The following is a 22346-nucleotide window of genomic DNA, read 5'->3' as shown; positions in this document are numbered from 1 at the left end:
GCTGCTATGCGGTTTGCTGTCGTTCAACAGAGCCTGTTCCCAATCAGGAAGTGGAGTCGACCGACTGACCCCACACACCGAACACCAGCCACTTGGCTCACACTTCACTCCCGTTCTTCGCATGCGCTTGTTAAGTTATAAAAATCTCTTAAAGCAACAACGTCCACTGGCTGATGATGCAAACGGCAACGGTGCTCGGCAAGTGATCTCCTGCCCCACGCCACTTGGCTCACACTTGGCTTGTGAATTTAGCAATGTGTTTATGGACAACAATGCACTCTGTGCTCTTATATGTATCAATATGCAAGTCGACTAACCTGTAACCTATTGTCGACAAGCACGTCTTTCTTATGTACTCTATATGTATGCATCTGTAACTCTGTCATAAGCTCTTGCGCCCAGTTACCTCAGGGTTAGGTGTGCTTTATAAATAATAAACATTTAGCAAGAATTAAAAAATGTGGCACAAACCCCTTTCTGGGGTTTGAAGGTGTCATCCTGTCCCCCAGGTCTAGAGCCTGTGCCCAGAAAGTACACATACAGTCAACTAAAAGTCACAGCGAGATCAACAACCCTGCAGGCCAGAGAGCAGCAAGGCAGGTCTGTTATTGTATTTTATTTCTCAGACTGGCCATCCATATAAATGTTCGAGAGAGCTGTATACACACAACCCTGAACTTGTTTTGGCTGTGCATATGTGTATATTTATATATGCTTGCTGAGGGATATCCCACTTTCTGCAGCATTTGCAATTTGATTTGGGGCCCAGGCAGCCCCCGATTCTTTTTTTTCCATAACCTGTCTCTCTGTAATGCAAGTCTAAACTTCTAAGAATGGTTATGAGGCCAAGGAGAGTGGTGTAAGAGAGCAGCATCCGGGGAATGAGTAGGGCATCAGGGTTTCACTGCAAGAAGGGTAAATGGGTGAGTGTAGAAAGAAATGGTGTAAGGAAAGGGTGGGGGCAGAAGGATGTAAAAATCAAGAGGGGCAGAGGAGGAGGTAGAAGAAGGGGAAGGGGAGAAGGGTGTGGTGGAGAAAAATGCTGCAGAAAAAAGTTAACAAAGAGTTTAGGAGTGGATTAGAGGGGAAGGATTTGCTGATGAGTACAGAATGAGCAGATAGAAAGATCAGATGAGTGGAGAATCAAAGGAGGAGATAAGGGACAGGTGAGAGGAATAAGTAGCAGAAGAACGCCACAGGAACAAAGGTTTCAAGAAAGAAAGAGAACATTAGCTTCCTAGCAGTCCCATATCATTTATGACAGTGCCCTCCAGGCCTGGCATTTTAGCCACCGTCAAGAACTTTGCATTCTGGTACGTACACCTATAGTTTCTAAAAGCCTGTATTTTAAAATGTAACTGCAATTCCCCGAATGGAAACTTCTATTGACTGAAAGGCTACCACAAACTGAAGGTGTCACACACAACAAAGGGGCACTTAGCAGCTCTATGAGGGGAATAGGAAGTGCTGAAGGAAGGAGAAATTTGGGAGATAATGGGTTGGTGAAAGGAGGATGACAGGGAGAGTAAACACTAGCGGGAGGAGTGCACTGAGAAAACGGGTGGTGTGGTGGAAAAGAGAAAGTGATTGTAGAAAGACTGGAGAAGAAGAGAAGAACTGTTTGAGCTGTTTGACGTGGATGGGGCAGAGAGGAAGTGTTGCATTCTGTTGGATAAGGAAAGAGTATAACAATGCCATTCTGGCATATACTCCTACCAAAGTAAGGAAAGATGAAAAGGCTTGACAGCTTTAAGCCACTTTCAGGTAGATATTTAGTAATGAGAACTACTGAAAAAATCAGCCATGAATGTTGTAATTATAATTTGGAACTGGCTTCTAAGCGCTTCATTGATTCTGGATTGGTGCTAGGGAAAGATGATAGACTGTTTTTCAAATTATTAAAATATTAAGGGGAGAACAATGGACAGGCCCTAGGAGCAAAATAATAGAGTGGGTGTGGTGGAGACTACCAAAAGGAGTGATTTGTTTGTTGCAAACTGATCTTGCAAGGACTGTGTTTTAGCCGTGATGCATTTTCACAATGAAACTTGACAATGTCCATGTCTAATAATAATAACATGAACTCTACGTTTAGTAAGCAGCTCTTTCAGGTTAAGGGTGGGATAAATGGATGGGAGAGGAATGGGAGACGGCCCCTTGGCTCACCCACTCCAATGAACTGTGATGTTTCATGCTCTCTCTCTCTAGTAGCCGATCCCTTCCATTGCTCAAAGGTGGGCATATATAGCTCCCTCTTAAAATGTACCAACAAACATAGGAGAAATCCCTAAAACCTGAATGTTCATATGTGGGCTGCATGCAGAAGTTGATGAGCCTGGACTAGTCAGGACAGGTGCGTGTGTGCTGCAAGGCTGCTCTCCATGCTTTGCCTGTTCTTTGTTGGGGGTGATCTTGTTTTTTTGCCCATGCTACGTGTTTTTCAAAATGTGAGGGGGAACTTGTCTTGCTGATGCAGATGCTAGCTATTCACCTTGCCCTTTATGGGGTCTGTACAGCTTCTGTGTATTCTGTAACGTGTCTAACAGTATTTATATGGGAAGAGTATATGGTTGCTGCCTGTACCCCACCTATTTAGTGAATGGGGTGATTTTGCACTGCTGTTGATGTGCTGCTCTGTGTATTCGAGGGACGCCTGTCATATACCTCTTGCTTGTCAAAGAAGCTTGCAATGTGCTTGCCTTGCTGTGTCTTTTGTGTGCATGAGGGAAACATTGTGACTGCTACTATCTTTGTTGTACCTTTTCAGTGTGTGAGAGACATTTTGAATGAGTGAAACTTGCACAGCTCGTGCTGGTATCCTTACATATTATCCCCACCAAAATATCGCCGTACATATGGTAGTTTGTCTCACCATAGGCGATATGTTTGGGGGGGATAATTTGTTTGTTTGTTTTGTTTGTTTATTTATTGAATTTCTAATGCGCACCAGACCCGGAGGTAACAGGGCGCAGCAGAGGATATGCAAGGCTTACAAGGTTACATAATGGCAAACAGTATAAATTGACACGTGAAAAGCAAAAATAGGTAGGGCTCAGAATGTACAGGTAACAAATTTTAAAAAAAGTAATTACATCATAGTGTGCAGTAGTGTGCAATGGTTTACATATATAGTAGATTCAAAGAAAGCTATTTACATCATAATATACAGTGGTTTACACTGTGGGAGCGGGGGTTGTGGGGGTGTCCCAGCACATTTAAAAATAATGTGGAGTTGCAGGGCTGTCCCCCGCAGGGTCCATGGCTCAATATCGCCGCAAAAATATGGCGATATTTTTGTATCGCAATATTTTTCCGGGGATATTAACACATGGAACCCTCGTGCTGTGTTTGTTTAGTGTGTTACGCAATGTTACAATTAAGGCACAATTTTAAATGTGGTGGACTTTGTGTGTAGCTCTCTCCTAGGTACAGAGCATCTGGGCAATGTGGAAGGGCCCCTTGAAATAGTTTGGATGTAGTTGGTGGCTGCCCGTTAGATAGAAGTAAGATTTCATTAAAAAAATAGTGGTCAGGAGCCATTACCAAGTCCACATGTGTACCCATAAGGGATGTAAAAACGTACCTTACAAACAGCATGGAATCGCACAACATTGTTATTTGTTTCATAAAAATAGATAATGTCAGGTAATTGACTAAAACCTGCTATGTAAGGCAACTGTTTCAGTTAGAACTTTGTGTAAATTGGCTCTATCTTTTAACATACAAGGTCCAAGAAATCTTTACCAAAAATATATTGCTTTGCATGGAGATTGTATTACTGGTGCTACATGTCAAAACTGTCACAGCATCTCCTTCAAAGAAGAATGAGGTGCTGTAGCCCTTCAATGGAGTGACTGACACATTTGTGAGGGTAAGCAACCACATCAACAACATAACCTGAGGCATGACAAGGGATTCACCATTCTGATGGTTGCTACAAGGCTCTAGACATAGTTATCATACCTGAGAGCATCCGTGCGGACAATCAGAACGCTACACTGTACTAGCAGTAGAAGGTGGATGCCTCCAAACACAGATAACTTCATATACGATATGATATTATATGGCATTTATAATGTGCCTATACACAAGTGTTTCAAGACACTCGGTCCACTTGCAAGGCAAACACTTGCAGTTGCTTGGTCCGCTTTTCCAATCAACCACTGCTCAACAACAGACTCTACCAGACTCAAAAACGAAACGTATGGTGTCTGTAATTGGCCTTGTGGTGAAGGCGTGCCTGGCGTTAATTGCTTCGGGTTTACTTCAAAAGTTTGGGGAAAAAACATTCTGGTCCTGATTCACAGAGCATTTTCCAATGGCATTGCGCCATTATAAAATGCTTCTGTGAATCACGCCCTTAGTGTGCATTTGGCCTGGTATAAAAGATTGAATCCCATAATAATAAATAAGGGGAGCGTGGATTGCAGGGCACTCTCCCGTGCCCCTAGTTCAGTACTATGGACTGCAGAAGTTGCAGGGGCATTAGATGCCCAGCGGGGGGTAAATGACGGAAATACAAAGAGCTTGCATTTCAAAATGCAAGCAAGTGGGCTTTGCAATTTTGTAATTCAAGCTTTTTGAATTTGTTTTAGATCCAATTGCTTCTTATCATGCTTAAAATGATAATTGTTTCTAATTTTGATGAGATATTTCAGAAACTGCCTGAATGTGAGAGACATGTAAGCGTGTTATTATTATTATTATTATTATTATTATTATTATTATTATATTTATTGAGCACAAACCTATCTTCAAAAATCAATGGAGCACTTCACAACAGTACAGATGTATAACGGAACAGAGCTTAAATATAGAGCAGGGGTACAATATAGAGGGGCACAGTGGAGGGGTACAGCTGTTGGGTGTTCTGACCCACGTTTGGACTATTATGCTACAACATTTGGTGCTGTGGGCTTAGGAAATCCAAGATGGCCGAAAAAGCCCAAATGTGCGCCAGAATCTATGAAAACCGCGCAGTTGTGCACACTAAAATGGTTGCCTAACTTGCCACCCACCAATGCAAGCAGGATGGGCCGGGGTGCCATGAGTGAAATGTGTGCCAAAGGAAAAACCGCACTTTAAAATCACCTTTTGTTTCTCTGAATGCCAGCTCAAAATGCCTATTTGCAACACATCCAAAAATCTCACTGAACACCAGCGGACATCTGGCAGAATAAAGTCTTGTGGGCATACAAAATCTGGAAAGAGGATGAGCCTAAAACAATGTTCATCACAAAACTGGCTGAGCTATGCATGTCAGCAGCCTAACTGAAACTGGATTAAAACCACCAAAATCGAAATGTTTAAATTAAATGAGTGACCTACTTTTGAGTGTCACATAGGTTGCAATTGTTTAAATGTCATAGTTTTGAACTTAGAATCAGCATTCTAGCTGCATATGTAAAAATTGTCTTGACTTAAACTGGGGAACAAAAAGTGACATTTTATCTGAAACCTGGCTTAAGGAACTGAATTCTGCCTGACATCTACCCCCACAGGAGTTAAAAACCTGCTTAGCCACTCTTCCCCTGGCCAAAAGGAGTTGTCACCTCTCTGATTAGATTAGGGGTGGAGCAGCTACAGGGAGTTAAACAAAGGTCTGTCCTGGACCCAGGCAGAGGGTTTATTAGGGTAGTCATAAATGGCTTCCTCTTGAACAATGGGCCTTCCAGGGCCCAGGCAGATGGTTTATTGCAGGTGTCGTAAAACAGCTTCCTCTTGGCAGAAGCTGGGAGGGGCAGGGTCTCTGAGCTTGGCAGAAACTGGAAAGACTGGTTTCTGTACCATGTGACCTGAAAAGACACACCCCTGTAGCCAGAATATGGTTTTAGAAAAAGATTAATAACTCATAGTACGGACTTGTCATAATTATTTAAATGATGCCATAATTCTTGTGATTTTTCGGTGCACATTTGAAGACGTGTTAGGACCCGGTTTTATGTTCAGGGGGGTTTTAGCAGTTAAGAGGGTATTACTTAAAATGTATGCATGTTAAAAATCTGACACTTCATCAATTAATGTCCATACTCCTTGCGCACATGTGTGTAAATTTGGGGTAATGTACGATATTGCGAAACCAGTTAAAAAGTGCAAATGTCGCCATTTCTGAATGCAAGCTCCCGGGAGGAGCAGATTTGGACAGGGTACACCTCCTGTGATATGTGAGGGGTGCATATGATTTTAAAACAATATGTACCTCTGCAAATATGTATTTGGTTCAAATCTAGATTTGTGTGCAAGTTGACAGGAGGAGTGGACTTTCTGCAGGCTGTAAAATGACATCACTCTGACACAACTTAGCTCCCCCAATCAGGGGAGAAATGAAAGCTTGGCCAATGACAAGTGGAGCGGGGTAGAGCCTAGTGATGCTGCACACACACCCATTTTCAAAACACATAAAAGCAGACAGACAGGACAGATAGGGACCTTCAATTCCATTTGCTGCAACGCACTCTGCCGGACCATACCACATCCAGAGATCCAGACTTCAAATCCATCAATCTCCAGAATCCAGAGAGACCAGAGAGCTGACCCAGATCACTGTGAAGTGCAGAGACCAGACCAGAGTCCAGTCTAAAACCTGACCAGATCCGTGTCGAGGCCCATTTTTTTCAGAAATATATTGTGAGTACCTAGCAGACTGTGCAGAACCAATCTTCTAGTTAAAAAAATATAATTCAATCTATTTTAATCTAAGTAGAACTGCCTCCTAACTGTCACCTGTCATTTGCAAAGCTGTCACCTGTCATTTCTAGTTGCTAGCTGTCATTTGTCACTTTGAATTTTAACATTCCAAATCCGAAAAACTACCTTTATTTAATCGTTCCTAACTCCGTAACCGTTTGTCCTAGAGACTTGCAGTAACTTTCTTTTGAAAGCTTAGAACCGCATTCCGATTCCCTATAGTTTTGCCGCAATCGTGAAAAACGCACTCGCGAATTTGCCGCGATTTGCAAATTTCTCAACGTGTGAAAACAGCAGTTTTCTTGCTTTCAGTTGCCAAAAATTCGTTTAACCTGCTAGTTACTCCTAGATCCTTGCTAAAGTGAGCCTGGACTAATATTAACTTGATACCACTCACCCTGAACCTCTAGAGGGAATTAAAAGCATTTTAGCATATTTTTCACTTCATTGCCAGCACATATAAAAAGCGTTTTGGGCCTGTGTTTCCAACTTCTGTAGTCTAAGCTTGCTGGGGTGAACTGAATTACATTTGATTGCATTTCTGAGAACTGCGTGCTTTCCTTCCATTTCCTTGCATTGCATAAAGGGGGGAGGGGATTGCCAGAGAAAAGTGATTACATTGTTTTGTTGAAATCATATTGAGTATTTTCTGTATTGTATTTTTCATTCAACATTACATCCATCTGAACTTATATAAAGCATTCTCTACCACCTTATTCTTCTGTTCCTATTTACAAGTGTGCTAGTGCCAGACTATCCATTATTGATTACTGCTCAGATTCAGTGTGATATTCAATTATTAAATTATTATAAAGTGTGATATATATATCTATTGTTTAAATTATCAAATAAACCTTTTAACTTGCAAAACAGAACTACTTCTTGGCTCAGTGGGGTCAGGGGGATTCCAAGGGAGGGGTGTTATATAGGGGTAGTCATCCAGAACGCATGAACTGGACATAAAGATATATTAATAAGGGTTTCCATTCAGTATCCCAGACTAGGCATTGACTTAGCTGTAGTGTTGAATTGAATCCTCTTACAAATTTGGGGCTCGTGCCGGACGTTTGGGTTAGATCTATCACTTGTGCAGATTAATACAGCGTGCCAGCTGACCAGATACACATATCTGGTCGGATCACACGCTGTGTTACGCTGTAAAGCACTCCTCAAAGGAACGCTCTAAGGAAAAGGTCTGTTTTGCAAGAATAAAATACTAATTTCTGTAAGTCAGGACAGAGACCAATCTCTAGAATGACGACCTTAGTAGATATGAAAATAGCCAGAGAGCACTTCTTACATAAGTTATTTGTGAGAGGTGAGTGGACTCACCAGGACCGCACGGTCTGGCTGCAGGCCATCACGCAACAGGTCACTGAAACAGGGTCAGATATATGGGGAGATCAGGGTCCCCTACATGTGGCCCTGAGTGAACTATACATGGCTCCTAAAGCTAAGGATGAACAAGACAAGATGGTTAGGATAGCCGCATACCTGTACCTATATATGGGAGGCATGCAGGATAAATGTACTGAAAGCCAAGATCTGGCGAATAAGCGACAGATGGCGTTAGAGAAGGTCCAATCTGACCTGGTCTCTTCTGAGCAGAGGCTGCAGGGGAGCCAGGAGTCAGAAAATGAGAGTAGACAGCACATCATTAAAATAAAGAGGGATATGGACATCCTGCAACAGGAAAAGGCTGACCAGGATACCAGATTTCTGGCCTTGCAGAAGGAGTACCAAGAAGGTTTGGACTCCCTACTGCAGAGCCAGAAAAAGCTGGAGCAACAATTAGACTTTAACAGGGCATGCACGGAGCAGGTAGCCACCCTGCAAAGTCATCTAGATAGAGTGAAGGCAGAGAGCAACAAGCTGATTTTGAAAGACCTGGATACCCAGGCAGAGTTTGATGAAGAACGCCAGAAAGCTGGTGCCTTTCAAAGGCAGAGGGACGACCTGGCGGCACAAATGCAGGCTCTTAGCCAGGAAAGAGACGCCTTAGGCCAGGAAGTCTGCCATTTAAAAAGAAAAACAGAAGAAAATCACCTGGCCCACCAGGGACTGGGTGACCTCCAAAAAGAACACCAGGACTTGCTAGAGCACACCAGGAGGGTGGAGGAGGCTCTGGCAAGACAGGAGCAGGCCAATAGGGACACAGCTCAGGAGGTAACCCTCCTGCAGCAAAGACTGGCCCAGTGCTCCAGGACCAATCAGGAAACGCAGAGAGAGAATGAGGCTCTCTGCCAGCACAATGATAGACTCCAACAACAGGTAGCGATGCAGGAGAGACTGATAGAGTCTAGTAAGGCCTTAACTGAGGAACTGAAGGTGCAGGCTCTTGCATTGCAACAAGGAGCAGGGGCGGATAGAGATGAGGTTTGCTGGGAAAGAGAAACTCCTGAGCATAACCCCAGGAGCCCTAGTACCAGAGGCCTTTATTTCTCTCAGTCCCTGGACGCTGCCACCCCCATGTCCCCTGGCGCACATGAGCACCGGGCCACAGGGATGGCAGATTACTATCCAGCCAGAAACATGGGGCTCATAGGCCAGTACCTCCCAGGAATGGATGGGCGGGCATCCGGGTATGGGCACCCAAGCACATTGCAATTTAGTGGGGAACCCCAGGAGAGTAGGCCCATTAAGGGCATCCTGAAAACCTCTGCCCAGTTAGGTCAGTGGGGGGGGTACCCATCAAATCCTGGCAGCAAGGAGGGATCTGAAGACTCCTCTGAGCGGTACAGGACACAGGAGTCCAGGTCCCCACATTCTGCCAGCCATTCCCAGGCTCGCAGAATCCAGGAAAACCTGGAAGAACAGACGGGAACCTCTGGGAGCAGTGCCTCTGAGTCAGAAGATGAATGGACCAGGGTTTACCGGACCAAAAGGGCCAATAAGACAAAAAGGGCCTTGCTTAAGGACCCCTTAAAGCAGATTAAGGCAATCAGGAGCGTCATCACGCCGTATCATAAGAATGCCAAGTATTCTGTTTGGGAGCACTTAGAGTTGTTTGAGCAAATGATGGAGACTTTCCATTTGAAGGACAGACAAAGCTGTATCCAATATGTAAAGTGGACATTCTCCCCAGAGTACTCCAGTTTCTTTGCAGGGCTGGAGGACCAAAATCATTCCAGGTGGTCCACCTATAGGGCGGCCATATTAAAACATTTTTCTGTTCACAGAAATCCCCAAGAGGCTCGCAAGGCAGCCTACAACTTGCAGTGTGGGGAGGATCAGGCCCCACAAGAGTTTGTGCAAGAACTGAGACGTGCCTTTGCGCAGACCACCAGAAGGGTGCGCACAGACAGCAGAGAATTCGTCAATACATTTTTCCATGCCTTGCCCAAATATATAATGACCCAGCTCGTGAGAGATTTTCATGAGAAAAGATCTTTAGACTGGGTCATTGAACAGGCTACCCGGATCTATGAGGTGCAGAAGCCCATAGAAAATAAAAGCAATACCCAGAAAAATCCCAAAACCAACAGCACCCCTGCTGCTGCCAAGGTGGCAGAGGTAAAGGTCACCCCCGTTTTGGATTTGGAGATAGGGGGGCCTAAAAACCTACCTGCACCTAATAATGCTAGGCCCAGAAGGTCCTTGGGCCAGTCACAGACAGGGAGCCAGTGAGGCAGCCCCACAAATGGGGTCCCTCGCTCTCCTGACTATGTAAGTCCCCGTTACAAGGGAAATCGACCCATCCTGGGTTATGTGTGGACTCCTCCAGCCCAAGGGGGGGGATCCAGCCAAGCACCTAACCCCGGGAACTTCCCTCCCAACTTCCCACAGGAGGGCAGAAATTCTCCAAATCCTGGGCAGAACTTTTTCCCCAGGTATCCACCCAATTTCCAGCCCCAAAATCCTCCACCCTTCTTTCCCCAATTCCCTGAGCCCAGACAACCGAATCCGGGAGAGGGGAGGCCAAGGGCGGAGGGGTATCAAAATCTTCCCAACCAGGGGTACTACCAGAGAAGGGATAGCTACCCTTCCCGGGATCAGCCCAGGGGAGAAAACAGGGCCCCGTATCAGCCTGAGCGGGTTTCCCAGTTAGAGCGCCAGGTTCAGAACATGGCACAGGAGCTGGGTCGCGTGCTGAGGGCTCAGCAGAACCCTCAGATCGGCATGCCGGCGCAGAACGCACCCAACTCTGGACCTGGTGCCCCAGAACAATGACGGGGGCAGCACCCCGATAGCTCACCGGTCCCCAGGGAGGAGGCACAAAGGGAAGGGGGGTGTAAAGCCTTGGAGGAAGCTTCCTTCCTCACTTGTAAACAGCCCCTGGAAACCCAGGAACCGGAAACAAAATCTCTTGCCCCTGAAAGTCTGCCTCCTAAGGAGCAGAGGGGGGGTAGGAGAAACAAAAGACCCAAACAGACTCAGTTTGAGGAGGAGGTACAGATCTTCCAATTTGAGGGAGAGGGATCCTCAGAGGATCCTGGGAAAAGGATCTTCTCCTTCAGAGAGGGGGGAACTCCTCCCAAAGAAAAATGGGTCCCTAGGGATGCAAATCCAGACTGGGGAGATGTGGAGACCGAGCTACCGCCGCCCACCATCTCATCCCAGAACCAACAGCAAGAAAATCCCCTGGTTCAAACCCATCCTGATGACTGCCTCCAAAAAGGGGGGGCGGCCCAGAACCGGAGCCAGGGGAACCCACAATGGCTCTGATCTCCAGTTGCCAATTTTTTCTTTCAGATTCCCAAGGCTCTCCACAGAATTCTGCCCACATCTCTTTGTTAGCGATGTCCAAAACCAGAAAGTTAGCCCACCAGTTGTCCAAAAATGTGCATTATCTGTGCCCCCTTGAGGAGAAGGAGGGAAGATACTATGCCCCGGTACAAGTACAGGGGCAGGGTACAATTTTGGCACTGGTGGACACGGGATCTCAAGCTACCCTTCTGTCCAGAAGGGCCTTTGATGAACTGAATGCAGGAAGGGGAGGGAATTACCAAATTCCTCTCACCTCACTTCCTGGACAACTCCAGAACTTTGACGGGAAGGAAATTCCCGTCGAGGGGACGGCAGATTTGGACATTAAAATTGGGCGACACAAGTTGAAACACCCGGTCATAGTAGTGACTCCAGAGGGCACCCCTTGTTTACTGGGGAATGACCACCTGAGGAGGTTGTCACCCTTAATAGATTGCGTCCTAGCTGACTAGCTGGTAGACTAGCCGACCAATAAAATTAAAACAGAGTGTCAACATGTTAGTTTAAACGGCACCTGCCACATGGTTGAACAAAAATCTGACCAAGTAGAATTTCACTTCCAGAACAACCACATTCCAGACGTGACAGTAATAGCAGTAGGACAACAGACTGGTGATGGAGGGTCCTCTCTATTTCTGAAAATCAACCTTCCTTCCAGTCTAAAGTGGTACTCCACGCTGGAAGGAAACACTCTGAGATTCTATACTAATCCACAATCAGAAACTCCCACTCCTATAGTCCAGAAAGATGTGAAATCAGCTCAGAGCCTGGCTGATATTCAGCAAATTGGAGTGCAGTTGTTCATCCCTGTTCAGTTAAATGATGGGAAGGACTCTGTTCTCGCTCGAGTGTGCGTGAACAACGGTAAGAGCTTCATCAGCGAACCCATGTTCTGCCAACTCCCAAAAGATCCAGCCATTCCCACATTCAAACTGATAGACAAATGGGAAATGGACCTGGAAGCGCCTAATTCCAAACATCTTCTGCCAAGCAGGTGTATGCTCAAAATCTCCATTGGCAACAAGAGCATAGTCCATAATTGTTGGGTCGTGCGAGACGTCACTGCCGCCTTTTACTTAGGCAGTGACATTCTCAATCGCTTTGCCATTAGTTTGGACCTAATAAACTTCAAAGCTTGGTCCCGATTAGCGGATAATCCCATGGGCTTTGATGATCCGGAAAAAGCATTTAGGTCAGCTCAATTGCTACCTTATGCAGTTGAAATTCAGATTAAAGAGGAAGTCACCATCCCAGAAAGGACCCGACAATTCTCCCTGGAAGTGAAAGTTAAAAGAGGACAACATTTGCAAAACCCTGATGCTTACATACATCTGTCTTGATCTGGGCCAAATCGTCCTCGGGACCAGCCCTCGGGAGCAATAATTACCCAATTCAGCCCAAAATACAGGTTCTATTGTGCTGAGCAGTGATCTCATGCTAGTGACAATGACACCTTCAATAAGTTTTAGTATTTATTCTAAACAGTGAATTTCATATACATTTGGTATTCAAGTTAGAGAAGATTACAAAGCATAAAACTTAGAGAAATGCAAAATATAGAGAAACATGGAACTTAGATAAACATAGAGAAACATAGAGAAATATAGAGAAATATAGAGAAACACAGTCTTACGCCCCTTTAATCAGCACTAGGAGACCTTGGCCCTCACAAGCTAGCTGTCAAGCCCCGCTCAGAGGACAGAGCTGAAGGAGTGCCGTCAGAGCTCCAATTCCGGGCACTTGATCTGCTCGAACCAAGTCAACAGGACGATCTCCCACCCGAGTCATGTGAGCATGTGTATTTTATAATCTCGTGCTGCCCGTCCGTGACGCACAGTTCCAGAACTTTCCCTGTGCAAAATATAGGCTGGCTCATGGAAAAAACCCAGCTCTGTTAATTTCCACTGTGCTTCTTCTAAACCCCTCCCTGGCCCATCTGCGCGAAAGCTGAGGAATGTCTTATCAGTGCCTTCCCAGAGAAAAGGAAGATTAGCTTGGGGCCATGCAGGGCTACCGTTAGTGAGGCAGAATATTCTAAGGGAAGCAGGGATGTATTAACCCCATCTGCAAGCTCTAAAAGGCATGCACTCATAGCTTAGTGTTTATAGCGCTTAAGACTGGCTATCTAAGCGCTATATAGGTGCCATAATGTTCCAAACACTCCAAAAATACCTATTAGCTACAGAGCTAGGGCCCTCTCCCTGCCTGTCTATCAACAATGCATAATGTGACCTATCACTCATACTAGGCCTGCATATTCCTTGTAGCTCACTACTGCATAATGGAAGTGCTACAACAGACTACTGTCAGCATTTTTAGCACATACTTTGAATACACTATTGGCTTTCAGCGGCTAATGCTGTCATCTAAAGCCCTGATTGGCAAGGTTGCAATTTTGTGTATCACTACAACATCTAAACGCTTCTCTCCAACAGCAAGGGTTGGGGGTAAACCCAAAACCATTAGTCAACATAGAACATGACACCATTCTAATAGAGGTGGATAACAGCGACTTAAAGAGTATTACTCTAGCCGCAGGCACCATTATTGGAATGGCGGTTGATGACCGACATTTTTCCATCGATTTAGGTAATGAACTGTTAGGGCCAATCCCCAAGGACTGCTTTGACAGTGACAGTGATGACAATACAACACCAGACAGGATTTTTACCCGGCATGGGGGGAACTTCCTGGTGTACGCTTCTTGCCCTTATGGTAAGGAAGATGTGACTTGTGACTTCAGGAGGGATGAAGTGATTTTCCAAGTCCATGAGGGCTGCCTTTCCCACCTGAAGCCCCCAGTCCAAATCAGCACTCTGACCAGGGACTTCTCCACCCAGCTGGAGGAGGCCGCTGAAATAGCCAAACCAGAAGTCTTTCCAGGCTTCAGGCAGATGGTGGAAGAGAGAGTCAACCTAGCTGATGCCTGTGTGACTCTGGAACAAAAGCAAAAGTTGAAACAAGTTTTCTTGGATTTCCAAGATCTCTTTGCGGTAGACTCATATGACTGTGGCTGCACCGACATCCACACAACAACAATCCCCACGGACCCGGGCATGACTCCAGTGTTTGTGAAACAATATCGTTTGCCTCTCGCATCCATGGAGTCCCTTACTGAAATAATTAAGAACCTTGAGTCCAGGGGAATAATCCGTCCCATCCACAGCACCTTCAATAATCCGGTGCTGGGAATATTAAAGCCAAACGGCCAGTGGAGACTCTGCGCCGACCTCAGGGAGCTCAACAAACGGGTCCATACTTCCCGATGGCCTCTGCCCTACATTGACCAAGGGCTGGCCCAGATCCAGGGGTCACAGGTATTCACTGCAATAGACCTGACCAATGGATACTGGACCGTGCCTGTCGGCAGGGAGGACCAATACAAACTGGCTTTTACCTTTGGGGGCCAGCAGTACACATGGACCCGGACTCCCTTCGGATACCTTAACTCCGGTAATGAGTTTAACATTTTCCTACATAAGGCCATGCCCGACCTGGGTGCGAGGGGTAACCTGGCTTATGTAGATGATGTCCTCATCAAAAGTTCATCTGTGGAGGAACAAATAGCGGAGATCCGTTATGTTCTGACGCAGTTGAGGGCAGCCGGAGCAAAACTTTCCTTTCAGAAAGCACAGTGGTGTAGAACCCGTGTTAATTTCTTGGGGCATGAGATTACTCCTCAGGGTCTCTGTCCCCAGGAAAAGAAAGTGGAAGCACTTCAAAAACTGAAAGACCCCACAACTCGGCAGGAACTAAGGAGCCTCCTTGGACTGACTAATTACAGCAGAAAGTTCATTGAGGGCTACGCAGAGATCACCAGACCCCTGATTCATCTCCTAAAGGGGGGGGTCAAGTGGGAATGGGGTCCAGAACAAGCCGAGGCAGTAAAACAACTCAAAAGAAGCCTCTCACACGCGCCCTGCCTAGCTTACCCTGTCAGAAACAAGGAGTTCTTCCTGGAGACGGGGTTTTCTAATACGTGCTTGACGGCAGTATTATACCAAAAGCATGACAAGGTCAATAAAGTAATCTCCTATGCGAGCAAAACTTTATCCTCTGTGGAGGAAAAATTCAACGATTGTGAGAAGGCACTCCTGGCAACGGTGTGGGCATTGAAGAAGTACCAGCCTCTGCAATATCTCCAAAGTGATAGAATCCCGGCCGGAAATGTGAGTGATTCCCGAATTACTTCCTGGATTCTGTCAATGCAAGGCTTTCCTGTGGAGGTCAGATATGGCCAAAACAAGAAGAGTCCCCTCGCGCAAGGTCTGGCTGACTTGCATGATTGTGCAAGAGAAAACTGTCTCGACGACGAAAGTCTAAAAATCAAGGACAACACGGAGGCATACCTTAATTCCCCCCACAAAGTCTTTGAAGAGGACAAATGTGAGGGAATGCCCACTGTCTATGTGGATGGATGCTCTTACCATGTTGAAAACGATGGGGAGAAAGAACTGGTGGCCGGCGTAGGGAATGCATGGGTGAATGAGTCCCCAGAACCCTCCGCTGGATACAAAATTGGTCCCCGAAGTAGTCAGGTGGCAGAATTGATGGCTGTGCATCAGGCCATCCTCACTGCTGTCCAGCATCAACTCCACGAACTGGTCATAATCACAGATTCGGATTATGTACGGAACGGGTTCGTGGAGCACCTGGTTAATTGGAAAACCAGAGGCATGTTATGTGCTAACAACAAACCCTTGAAACATGGGAAGTTGATCCAAAACATTGATGATCTGGTCACCTCGAATGAGATGACCATCTATTGGAAAAAGATCAAGGGTCATTCCAAAGTAGAGGGACCAGACAAAACTGGAAATGACTTAGCTGATCAGCTGGCCAAAACCGGGGCCATCCAAGGGGATCTAATTGAGATTGAGTCCCTGTTGGGGGAAATCCAGGTCACTGCTATCACTAGGTCCCAGACAAATGCTCACAACGACCTTTCAATTGCACAATGGAGCAAGGAGACCCCTGATGCTGATTTGATTACCGCTCAGAAGGGGGATCCAATAATTGGTAAATTTTACCAACACCTTGAGGACCCTGAGAACTTTCCCCTGACGGATACCGATTACATTGGGAAAGAGGACCTCAGAGTGTTGATGAAATGTCCAAAAATGTTCCGAATCCAAGACGGTTTGCTGGTAAGGAAATCCAAAGCTGGCCACGATCAGTGGGTGGTTCCTACCTCATTCCGAAGCCTGATGTTAAGTCACGCCCATGATGCGGCCACCACCGGTCATAGGGGGTTTCACACAACATTGGAAATCTTAAGAGAGGTTGCATACTGGCCACACATGGGGCAGGACCTCGACCAATACTTGAAGGGGTGTCTTGTGTGTGCACAATTTCAGCCATCATCCCTCACGCACCGTGCGTCTCTCCAAAAGAGGGGGATGACACTGCCATGGTCAGATTTACAAATCGACTTTGTAGGCCCCGTGATTCGCTCTGCTAGGGGGAATAAGTACATGTTGACTGTGACATGCTTGTTTACCATGTGGGTGGAATGTCTCCCAGCCCCAAATTGCAAGGCAGAAACAGCAGCTGCCCTGATGATTAACCACATCTTTTCCCGTTTTGGTCTACCTCAAAGGATTGAGTCAGACAGAGGTAGCCACTTCACCAGTGAAGTAATGACAAAGATGTGGGAGATACTGGGGGTCAAAAGGAAGTTGCATATTGCTTACCGGCCAGCTTCTTCTGGGGCAGTAGAGAGATATAACCGAACCATTGTGAGCATATTAAAGAAGTTTGTGGCAGATTCTGGGCCAAGTTGGGATATCTGATTACCTCTGGTCCTAATGGCCATCAGATCTACCCCTTCATCTGCAACCAAAATGTCACCATTTGAGTTGATGACTGGGCGCAAGATGGTGCTTCCGCAGCATTTGCTCTATAGGACCCAAGAGCAGACACTGATAAATGCCTCCACTACTCATGAGTATGTGGAGAATTTAAGGAAACACCTCCAACATGCTTTTGCTTACGCTCAGCGGAATCTAGAAAGATCGGCTGATAGCATGAAGACCCATTATGACCTGAAAACCTCCAGGAAGGAATATCAGGTGGGAGACCGGGTCTATCTATACAACTTCCAAAGAAACCAGGCAAAACAGCGGAAATTCTTACCTACATGGAAGAGACCCTTTGAGATTATAGACAAAATCTCCCCTGTGGCCTGCAAGATCCGCATCCCCAAAGGCGGTTTGGCAGAGGGGGAAGACAAGTGGGTCCACATTAACCAATTGAAGTGTTGCCATCCCAGGCACACTCTGCAACAACTGGAGGAATCCTCTGGAATCCTAGAGGGTACTGTCTCAGATTAATTCAGTTCTAACTTAAAAGATCCTACATATAGCCTATCAAATTCTGTGTTTCTCAAGTTTATGTGTTCCTGTCTCTTAATTTAAAAAAATGTGCATGTTCATATCTGCTGAGTTCTAAAATTTATATGCCACCCCACTATATCAATGGTGGGGGAAAAATGTCCATGAATAGGTATTGCCACTCTTCCTTTGTCGTCCTAGGAGAAAGAAAACCTGGAGACGGGACAAGGAGGACGATCCGGAGACCGGGAGCAGAGACGCAAGGGGCCCGGTGTACCGCCCAATATTCCCATCAGGACCGGCGAGGAGAACCGATCGATCAGTACCGGATGGAGGAAAAGATGCTGAACTGTGCCATTTGCAGAATTGGAAGAAGATTATGCGGACATACCAGTGCGTGGGTCAAAACCCTTGTGCACCCGACATCCCCTCGACTCAATCCAAGTGCCGTCGGGCGGGGGGGTTTGTTGGGTGTTCTGACCCACGTTTGGACTATCATGCTACAACATTTGGTGCTGTGGGTTTAGGAAATCCAAGATGGCCGAAAAAGCCCACATGTGCGCCAGAATCTATGAAAACCGTGCAGTTGTGCACACTAAAATGGTTGCCTAACTTGCCACCCACCAATGCAAGCAGGATGGGCCGGGGTGCCATGAGTGAAATGTGTGCCAAAGGAAAAACCGCACTTTAAAATCACCTTTTGTTTCTCTGAATGCCAGCTCAAAATGCCTATTTGCAACACATCCAAAAATCTCACTGAACACCAGCGGACATCTGGCAGAATAAAGTCTTGTGGGCATACAAAATCTGGAAAGAGGATGAGCCTAAAACAATGTTCATCACAAAACTGGCTGAGCTATGCATGTCAGCAGCCTAACTGAAACTGGATTAAAACCACCAAAATCGAAATGTTTAAATTAAATGAGTGACCTACTTTTGAGTGTCGCATAGGTTGCAATTGTTTAAATGTCATAGTTTTGAACTTAGAATCAGCATTCTAGCTGCATATGTAAAAATTGTCTTGACTTAAACTGGGGAACAAAAAGTGACATTTTTTTTTTTTTTATTATTTAAAAGTTGTTTTAATCAAGTATACCTTGATTTTTCAACATACAAAATTAACATAACGTATTTAAAATTAAAAGAGAACATATTATGAAAAAATAAAATTGATATTAACAAGAATTACGTCCATATGCAGATTTACATAGTTAATAACAACAAACAAATTAGATACAGATTTAAACCTAATCACTTTAGACAAAATAAGAGCATTCAAAAAAAGCAAGGAATAAAATAAATCCTGTAACTAAAACCTGATTAGTGAACTTCCTTCAGTGTGACTTTGCACACTAACTTTGCCTTTAAGTCCCAAACTATACAAAAAACTCAATATTGCATATCTAACAACTTTCAACTGACTATTAAATAGGAGAGACCAGCAACGTGTTTGAGACATGGTCATGTACCCAGTAAATAAATGTTCAAAATGCACAATTCTTTTTGCTTGCAAACTTTGGCATTCAACACATAAGTGTTGCATTGTTTCAATGGCTAATTGACAAAACCGACACAAAGCATCGTCTTTTCTGATAATTCTGCGATGGCACAGAATTTCTTTTACGGGCCAGATATTTAATCGAAATCTTAAATAATCATCCCGCTGTCGGGAATGTGGGAACATCATTAGGTAACTTTCTGTTTCCCCATAGCGCTTTAAGGCAAATGGGTTTTTCTTAAACTTTTTGTATAGGAGACATGTAGATCTTGTTTTTATCCAGTCATCCTCCCATATCCGTTTTTTTGCCTTAGTGGGATTGCCTAGCAATAGTGCCATTGAAAATCCAATATTAATAATGATTTTTTCTGCTTGATTTCTCCAAGACACTGCAAATGGATCATCAGATCTTAAAAGGTAAATAGCAATCATTCCTAACAACCCAGGCTGATTGACACTCAATATGCATTTGCGATACAACAAGCATAGCCTCCACTTGTAGATGGCATATAAAGACAGGAGTCCTAGCTCGTGTCGCAGGATGCAAATGGGTTCTGACAATGGGAGGTTAAGAGCACGCTTCCAATAGCATCCTTCCATAATGGCCCAGTATTGATATGATTTTCCCAAGACAGCCTCTGAACCATAAAGAATTACCGGAATACATTTTTGTCTATAATAAACCAATAATGGTACTATTGAAAACTTACAATATTTACTCCTTATTAGTCTGCTTTGTGATATAGCCGTCGTTAGACGCTGTTTTAGATGTCGATGATTCGCATTCTTATCTGGTGAGTTACTTATGAAGACCCCCAAATAGATGTAAGAGGAAACTGAAGACAGGTTGACATTTTGTAAAGGCCATTTGTAGGTGGCTTTCCTTTGCATGCTTTTGCCAAACTGCATAACCTTTGTTTTACTTAAATTAAAGGAAATACAGTTCTTTTTAGTGTAGGTATCCAACGCACACAAAAGTGCCCGTAATCCTTTGGGAGTCTTTGAGAATAACACCATGTCATCAGCATAGAGTAGATATGTAACATTAACCCCATTAATTTTGGGTGGATCTGCCACAGTTTTACTGAGGTCTACACCAATGTCTGAGATAAAAAAAGTAAATAAAGCAGAAGCTAGCAAACAACCTTGTTTCAACCCACATGCAGTCTTAATTGGGTCAGACAATAGTCCCTCACTAGAAAGTTTGATTTGTATCGAGGTATCTGTATCTAAGTCAATTATCCACTTGACAATTGACCAGGGACATTTTTTATCCATACGTTTTTTAAAAAGAAGTTCACGAGGAACAGCGTCAAATGCCATTTTAAAATCTATAAATGCTGCATAGAGTGGCTGGTGTTGGTGGGAAGCCTTCTGAATAATACTTGTAAGGGTAATAACATTTATAGTCGTCCCATTTCCAGGCAAAAATCCTGTTTGGAAGATGTCTCGATAGTTATTTTCTTCCAACCAAATGTTAAATCTATTCAGGATTAGTCGGGCGAAAATTTTCCCAGGACAATCCAAGAGTGCTATGGGGCGGTAAGCACCTGGGTCATCACGCTTCCCTTTCTTAAATATGGGCAGAATGATGGACTTCTGCCAAGATTTAGGAATGACCCCTGTCGAGATGACTTTGCTAAAGATCTGATGGAGGATCATTGCCCATTCTTGTGGGTGATCTTTAAGTGTGCTATTATGGAGACCATCCGGGCCTATTGCCCTCGAGCGACTCAAGTTTTTAATACATATCAGTATATCATTGACGGTGATGGTAAAAAAATGGGACCAGCCTAGGGAGTATGTCTTTGGAATCAAGTTCGAGAAGGACGATGCATAAAGCTTTTCACAGTAAGTTTTCCAGATTGCATTTGGAATAGCATTTATTTGAACAGCATCCTGTGTTCTATGCGTGGCCTCATTTAGACAAGCCCATATACCACTAGTGGATTTCTTAATAATCTGGGACATCATGGTTTCCCCATTTTGCTGAATAATCTGGGACATCATGGTTTCCCCATTTTGCTGATAGCTCTGACCCTTTAGCCATGTTCTATAGGATGCTTTTAATTTTGTTTTCAAAAGCAAACGATGGATTATAGGGACAAATTTTAAATTACGTAGGTCTCTTCGCAATTCAGCTTTCTTAGACTGTACTATTGGGTCAAAGGGATGACAATGTTTATGACGAACACTCAGGTCTGGCAGTTTTACCTGCTTAAACAAGTGCATTACTGTAACATAGCAGTCCGTTGACCCAGAAGACCCAAGCAGGGCCTCATGCAACTGTTTTAGTCGATTTCTATTCCATCTCACTCGCGTACCGCTGTTATTTACAAAATTTGGATAGGGATGGGTCTCAACCATAGGCGAAATTACAGATGATGACCTTGAATATCGCATAGTTAGCTTATTATGATCACTATGGTCGGTTGCAACCACTTGCATAGATTGTACATAATTTAAAAATGTCTTATGGACAAAAACATAGTCAAGTATTGCCCGTTGTGACCCTCTACTCCATGTATACTCAGCAGGGATATCCCCTACGATGGCACCATTCAGCATTACAAATCCTCTCTCGTGCATCATATTTGTCCAAGTTAATTCATCATCATTATGTTCAGTATAAGTTTGTGATAACAAATGGAGATTTAAATCCCCTACTATGATGGTTTGACAAATGTTACCTTCAAAAGTCAGGCGATCGAGAATCGAATTTAGTGACCCAAAAAAAGATTCTGCGGTCATATTACCTCTGCTCCAATAAATGTTGACAATAACCAAAAGCTCACCACCTCTCTGGAGTCTAACAATTTGAAAATATGAGGATGGAGAGACTAATTATTCACTTACAAAACCTGTAGCTTTCTTGACTGCAAGCAATAGACCACCACTGGGATGACCTCTGTGATGTTGAATGGCCGGAGTTATAATTACATCATAGGACGTCCAGATGGGGCAGTCAACAAGCCAGGTTTCCTGTAAGGCTACCAGATCATAAGTTGCCAAATCTCTACTAGCAAGGTCAAATAAATGCTTATGTCCTCTCGTATTCCACGAGAGTAGGCTACCTGTACCGGCATTATATTATGATCTAGCAAAGTAGTCCTGAAATGCCA

Source organism: Ambystoma mexicanum, chromosome 10 (assembly GCF_040938575.1).
Source record: "Ambystoma mexicanum isolate Mex_15411 chromosome 10, UKY_AmexF1_1, whole genome shotgun sequence".
Classification (NCBI taxonomy): Eukaryota; Metazoa; Chordata; class Amphibia; order Caudata; family Ambystomatidae; genus Ambystoma; species Ambystoma mexicanum.
Note: the sequence above shows the minus strand (reverse complement) of the source record.